Consider the following 7,096-nt stretch of genomic DNA (forward strand, 5'->3'; position numbering starts at 1 on the left):
TCACCGCGCCGCCTGCGCTCTCCCGCCTGCGCCCGAGCCCATCTCAGAGGGCGCCTTCCTCCGGGTCCTGGCGTGCGGAGCCCGAAGCCGGGGGCTCTCTTTTCCCTCCAGCAAAGGGCATTGTTTGCACCTCCACAGCCCCCGGCACTGTCGTGCACCGAAGTGCGCTCTGGGGACCCGAGGACGGTGTGGCCCTCCGTTGTGGAACCCAAACACGATGTGGGTCGCGCTTCGCTTCTGGGCGTGGGGACAACTGAGTCAGCAGTTAGGACTGGACTCCCTCGCGGAGGACCGAGTGGGGAAGTGGTGAGAATTCCCCCTTGTGGAGATGAAGCAATAGGGCTTGCTGTTTGCTTCTGAGTGGCCCGTGGCGCCTCGGGAATTGGATCCATTTGTGCCGCCGAACTCACCGAGGCCCATCCCGAGATGCGTGTGGGAGGAGCTCTGGGGCTTCTGCTTCTGGGTGCCTGCCATGGACAAAAGCACCTTGCCTTTGAGAAGGACAGACGAGAGGTGTTCAAAGGTTATTCCTTCAAGAGCCCAAATGAACATGTAGTTTTAGACTACTTAAAATGAATTGTTTTAAAGTTCAAATCTAAGATTCTATAATTATAAAAATGTAGGGATTTCAAAGCTCCGAGAAGAATGTTGCAAAAACAAAGCTAAAATGTAATTAATAAAAATGTTAGTATCCTTTGAAAGGAGACTGTTTTTCTTTCATCTTCACAGAGTAACCTGTACCCAGTTAAAATTTCAGTTACCGTATCCTTAGGTACTAGTAACGCTTGTACTTGAAACCAAAAACGTGCACCATAGCCTTGACTTTTAGGTATTCACTCATAAAACTGTGGAGGGGAAAGAAAAAAACCCTATTGGATGATAGAAATACACACAGCGAGACAGTTGACTTAAACGTTGTACGCAAAACACATTTTAAAAGATTCCCAATTAAATATGAAGTTTCAGGACTCGTAGTTGAAATTTTGTTTGCACTAAAGGAAGAAAAATTCAGTATTACTTTATTATTAAATATTCTATGTTGAAAAATATATTGTAATAATGTTCACGCAGTTTTCATGATGTCTCACAAACAAAATCTCACAAAGGTTTTTCAGTAACTGACAGAAATAAATGAAGCAAGCTTCTCTCTCTCTCTCCCCCCACCTCCAGAAGCCACAGAAGCAGGAGTGCTACAATGGTGGATGGAATCCAGAGAAATCAGACCCTTCACATTTACTTTTTTGCAGCTATTTCAGGTCTGTCTTCATTACAGTGCTTACCTTTAGTCTTCGTTGCCGGTTAAATGTAGTTTCTCTGTAATCTTAGGCCTAGGTATTTAAAAAAATGAAATTGATCAGGCCAGGTTCCCCCGCAACATGACTATTGTTTCCTATGCGTGCACTCGCCGATGAACTCAAGGTCCTCTATAAAACAAAGAATTGTGCTAAAGTGGGATAAACCCTTTGTGCGGGGCCAGATGGAAGGAGATCCGGGCATGTGCAGCAGACTCCTCTGGGAATGGAGGGGCAGGCGTGCAATGCCATTTCTAAACAGTTCAGCACCACCAGCCTATTTCCCAACTTAGCATCCACGAAGGAGGTGATTGCGGACAGGAAGGACCCAGAGGGTGTGCCCAACAATGAGCAAAACCTGTGCTTGCTTTAATATGACCGAAAATTCTATGAACATAAGCAAAACAACTGTAAAGGAGAGAGGATGGCTTAAAAGGTTCATGAAAAATGCCTGAGACAAAGAGGAAGAAAAAAATATTTTTTTTTGGTGGTACCTGGGATCGAACTCGGTTCCTTGCACTTGCAAGGCAGGCATCAGAACCGCTGAGCTAAATCCTCAGCCCAAGAAAATTTAAAAATGAATATAAAAGCAACTTTGGCAATTGTTAGGATAAATAATGTGTACTGAAAAGTTACTCTTTAAACAAGTATTTCCTTTACATTTGTTTTTGAGACTAAATAATTAATTTAAACATTGGCAAGTAGTATTATCCCAGAAATACCCATCAGTAAATTCTAGAATTCCAAGATATTACCAGAACACAGAGTGCTAAATTGTGTTAGGACACAAAAATCACAAAGAATTAAGGCTTTAACTAATATACTCACACAAAAATTACTAGTGCACCACATTGCATAATTGTTACATTTAAAATGTATTCCCCCCCCCTCCCAGGTTATTAGCTGCAACAATAGTATTACCATGTTGTTTTTTCTTGTTTCAGAGAACCAGATGGAAGAGAAACTGAGCAAGCAAATGAAAGTCTCTGGGGATCCTGAGAACTGAACGTTTGGGAAAAGCATATTCCAGACCAGAAGATGGTCATGGTAAATGTGCAGTTTTATTCTCACAATCTCTGTTCTTTAGAAAACTAGTCATATTTGTATTCCACATCTTCTGCTGATGGCCTGCTAAAGATCCAAGTGAATAATGACAAGCCGAATTATCTGCACTGATGGAAATTGAGTATCATTCTTCACTCCTCAGTTCAGAGAACTCCTTGTAATTAACTGATGAGCTGTCCCCAAGACAGACCCATTTAGGGTCATTACTGAACTCTAATTGGGGGAAATGCTTTCAGAAAGTTCCAATTAGAGACATTTTCTGTTGTTCTTATGAGTGCTTACATTCAGAGGAGATAGGGGAGCATTCATTTTCTTGGCGAGTGTGGCTTGGTGTATTGTTTCTACTTAAGTAAATAATAAATAAATAATAAAAGGTAAAGATCTTTAAATTTCAGAGTACATGAGAAATCTGAATAGTAGCAATATGTGCTCTTGTTCGTCATAATGACCAGGATTATCATAGAAAAAGTGTTTTTAAAAGGAATTTACTATTTATGAGGTGTTTATGAAGCTGAAATCTATTTTCAATCCTCTCAGATTTCTTTATAGTTATGAAGAGTTTAGACTTTTAAAACTACAATCTTTATGATGTTTTTTGTTTGTTTTTGTTTTTGGTACTGGGGATCAAACTTGGGTCCTTGTGCTTGTGAGACAGGCAGCAGAACCACTGAGCTAAATCCCCAGCCATCTTTATGATGTTTTTTGTTTGTTTTTGTTTTTGGTACTGGGGATCAAACTTGGGTCCTTGTGCTTGTGAGACAGGCAGCAGAACCACTGAGCTAAATCCCCAGCCATCTTTATGATGTTTTTACTAGTTAAATGTAACAGTACATACATTAGATTAATTTCACTTACAAAAAAATTTGGCCAAAAAATAATAATAATTAAATGGTTTCTAAAGAACATTTTGTGCAGGGATTTAGCTCAGTGGCACACTGCTGCCTTGAAAGCACAAGGTCCTGAGTTCAATCCCCAGTATGGAAAAAAAAAAAACAAAAAACAGAGAACGTTTTGTGCAAACCATGTAGCAATGTGAATGAAACCTGGGTCTCCTGACTCAGTCCCAAGTCTGAAACTTCAGTTTTCTTTTTTTTTGTTTTTTCTGACACAAAGTCTTAATACGTAGTTCATTCTGGCCTTGAATTCACTGTGTACCCCAGGCTGGCCTCAAACCTGTAATGATCTGCATTCTTCAGCCTCCTGAGTGTTGAGGTTACAGTCATGGGCCACCATGCTCAGCTCAAAACTTCAGAGTTTTTGAGATTTATCTTACAAATGAGAAATGGAAACTTTTAACTACGCCATGTCAATTTATACACTATTGAAATTGTATTTACAAGATTATTGTTTAATTTTGATTTTTCTTAGAAATAAATCTAAATAGTAAACTGAGTTTTCCTGCTTACAAAAATGAGAATTGCTTGCAATAAAGCAAGTTTTTTTTTTTTAAAAGGGTCAAGTGTAAAAAGTTTTTAAAAATTTAAGTTTGCTTAAAAAGTATAAATTATTTTTTATCTAAAACAGTCCCTATTCTACAATATTCATTTAGGGTCAAAACGTATAAGGAAAAGTATAAGTGTTAAACACCCTGCTGTTTATTTCACAGACTGAATGGAAATTCTGTGTCCTGCAGAAAAGAAACCTCTATTACCTAAATAAGGTAAAGTACTGCCATCTGCTGACAAGGATTGAAAAACTAGTATTCAAGATCTGTAAGTACATAAATTGACTGTTAATTTGTTTCACATGTCCTTTAATTTTGCTAAAAAGTACCACACTGAGAGATATAAAAATTTATCAGTCTCCTATATGAAAAAGTAGGACTATATGACCCATTATCCTATAATTGCTATTGTTAGCTCTGAAAACAAACAGTTAAAAGTGACTATATCGGTCATATAACCATATTTGGTTAGAACCACAGTAGTTAAATAGCTAAAATGTAAATGAAGAAATGAAGTTATTGTATTAGCTACTTTCCCATCACTGGAACACAATACCAGATACCCACAATTTAAGGAAAGAGGGGTTCATTTTGGCTCACACCGACGTGAGTTCATCCATGGATTAAACCACTGATCAATGGATTAACCCACTGATGATCACAATGGCCCATGATCCATCCACTTGGATCAAAGGCCTGCCTCCGAATGAGAGACTTTTGGGGGGAAATTTAGATCTAAACTGTAACAGTTTTAACTAGAACTCTGAATTTGGTAAAACTTTGTATAAAGACTTTTCCTTATAAATGTATAATTACACTACAAATAATTTAGAGGCTAGAAAATTTGAGGTTTGATTCATGACTCAGTTACTTGGCAAATAGTTGAGTGGCTGCTATGCCGGTTCTGTACTTCAGTCTCCTGTGGGAGATATAGGCAAGACCCAGGGTCCATCCTCCTGGGTCACAGTCTGGTGAAAAGCTATCCCGAACAAAGAAGCTTATACTACATGCGAAAAGAGAACTTCGTTTTCCTCTGCTGGTGCACACAAATCATTGCCAGCACATATAAATTAAAGTTTCATAAACATTTGTTTCTGTCCTCAACTGTGATAAATAACCACTGGACTTATTCAGGAACTATATTTTAAACCTTTTTCTTGGTGTTTTTGTTTTCTTGCTATACTTAGAAACCCCTGAAGGTAATATGTGTAACACTTCAGTTTCTCTCATTCCCTGCCTCAAATCTATTATCAAACATTATAATTTCAACTTCTTGAATATCTCTGTAATAGGAACTTTCTTGCCATTTTCTCTGACACTACCCTAGCCTGTCTTTCCTTTCACAACTACAATGGCATCGTAACAGGTCTACGCACATTCCCTGGGACCTTTTCTAGTCTGTTGTTCCCACTTGCAAATTCCCTGTGTGTCCAGGTACCTGGTGTAGTTGGTGAACCACGCACATCTGCAACATCAACTCAACCCATGATTTCTTATGCTTTCTCTGCTGCTGGCACCCGGGCCTGCTTTCAGTCCCTCCTCCGTGGCGTTCTCCCCTTCTCGACTTTGCCCAGACCTGTGTCGATTCATTTTCCCCTTTTCAACTACTTTAAAGACACCTTTACCAAACTAAGTCACAAATCCTATAATAAATTTTTTTCTATAGCCACTCACCCTCCCCTCATAACATTCACCACAGACAGAATTTTATAGTTTTTCATGTTATGATCTGACTTACTTGAGGATATCATGAATATCAGTGTCCTTTTGGGCCTTTTAATGTTTCAGTTTGGGTAACATCACTTTCCAATATAAAAATCTTCTACTTCATAGTAGAAAAGTTTGGACAAGCAATTAAGAATACCATAACTTAATGAAGTATAATAATTTAAGGAAGGAATAAAATACACGGCATTATTGATGATTCCAAACACAGACTGCTTTCTCTTGTTGGAGCACTAATTTAGTTTACTGGGTTTTCCAAGTGTTATGATAAGACTGGAAAAGACATTTGTTTTCTTTTCATTTGCCTACTAGGCTCAACAATCTTTTTTTTTGGGGGGGGGGTACCGGGGATCGAACTCAGGTCCTTGCACTTGCAAGGCAGGCGGCGGAACTGCTGAGCTAAATCCCCGGCCTAGGCTCAGCAATCTTAATCATAATTCTTGCTAATTTAGGAGCACCCTATCCTTAAGACAATGTCATATGTGGGAAGTAAGTGTCAGACAAGTTAAACATTGACCTAATTTAGCTAGATCTCCTCAGTCAATAAAATGTTTTGTGCTTCCTCGTTTGTTCTTCCTGGTCTCTTGAAATTTCCGCCAAAATTGTACGTCTTTGAAAACCAAGCTCCTCTTTTGAGTGCTTTTGAAACTTCCAGGCAACAATGGGATGGAGAAGGACACAATACCAAATAAAACAACTGAAAATATAGCCCATATTTGCAGAATTTTAAGAGTAGCTTGAGTTTTTATATAGCAGCTCTCAGCAATAAACAGAGGTTTCATCGTTGTTGGCATTATTGTTTTGTGGCATTTGGGATTGAACCCAGAGGTTCTCTATCACTAAGCTACACTCTCAGCCCTTTTTATTTTATTTTGAAACAGGGTCACTAAATTAACTAGACTGACCAATCCTCCTACCTCAGCCTCCCAAATAGCTGGGGCTACAGGCACAAGCCACAGGGCCCAACTTGGAGTTCTATTTTTATGACTTATTCTTATTTCTTATTAAGAAACTAAATATTCCAAATGTAAATTGCAGTTATGTAAAATCAATTATAGTACACATCCAACATCAAACACTCATTTTCCTTTAAGTAACTCCAAATTTCGTTTAATGATCCACTGTGATGATTTTTGTTTCAATTTGCTAGATACTTTATACTCAAATCTCTAAAACTGAAATCATCTTCCCCTTAAACTTATTCTTACTCCTATTTCTTCTGTCTCTGTCATAGTAGTCTTCATCTAACTTTCTTTCTGAATGAAAAAACTAACATAAATGGAGCAATGTGGATGATACATGAGGAGGTTGTAAATTGCTTATTGTTTACAGTTGTTCATTGCCCTTTCCCATGACACCATTGGAACAACAGGTTTTACCACGTGACTCGCTCCAACCAGTGAAATGCAGGTATAAATGACTATGTTTCTCCAGGCAGAATTTAAGCACTGGAACAACGTCTACCCTACTTTTTGTCTTATGCCAGTAATAGTCCAGATGTTCCATCAGTGTAGAACTGGCAGGAGGGAACGTGAAGCTCCACTGAACCTACCAAAAAAAAAAAAAAAAA

At 38.7% G+C, this 7,096-nt stretch overlaps 1 long non-coding RNA gene across 3 annotated transcripts in view; it reads left to right on the forward strand.

Annotated features, from left to right (window-relative positions):
- Positions 1 to 7,096, forward strand: part of LOC117284499 — a 23,617-nt gene that overhangs the window by 1,109 nt on the left and 15,412 nt on the right. The window contains exons 1-4 of one of the 3 annotated variants that reach the window (XR_004515597.1): positions 7 to 306; positions 1,171 to 1,256; positions 2,237 to 2,339; positions 3,964 to 4,069. This is a non-coding gene — a long non-coding RNA (uncharacterized LOC117284499). Of the gene's footprint in view, positions 1 to 6; positions 307 to 1,170; positions 1,257 to 2,236; positions 2,340 to 3,963; positions 4,070 to 7,096 lie in introns of those variants that run through there. The other 2 variants (XR_004515599.1, XR_004515598.1) reach the window with 2 other exon arrangements.

This window comes from Fukomys damarensis, unplaced genomic scaffold (genome assembly GCF_012274545.1).
Source record: "Fukomys damarensis isolate Sample0158 unplaced genomic scaffold, DMR_v1.0_HiC HiC_scaffold_37, whole genome shotgun sequence".
NCBI lineage: Eukaryota > Metazoa > Chordata > Mammalia > Rodentia > Bathyergidae > Fukomys > Fukomys damarensis.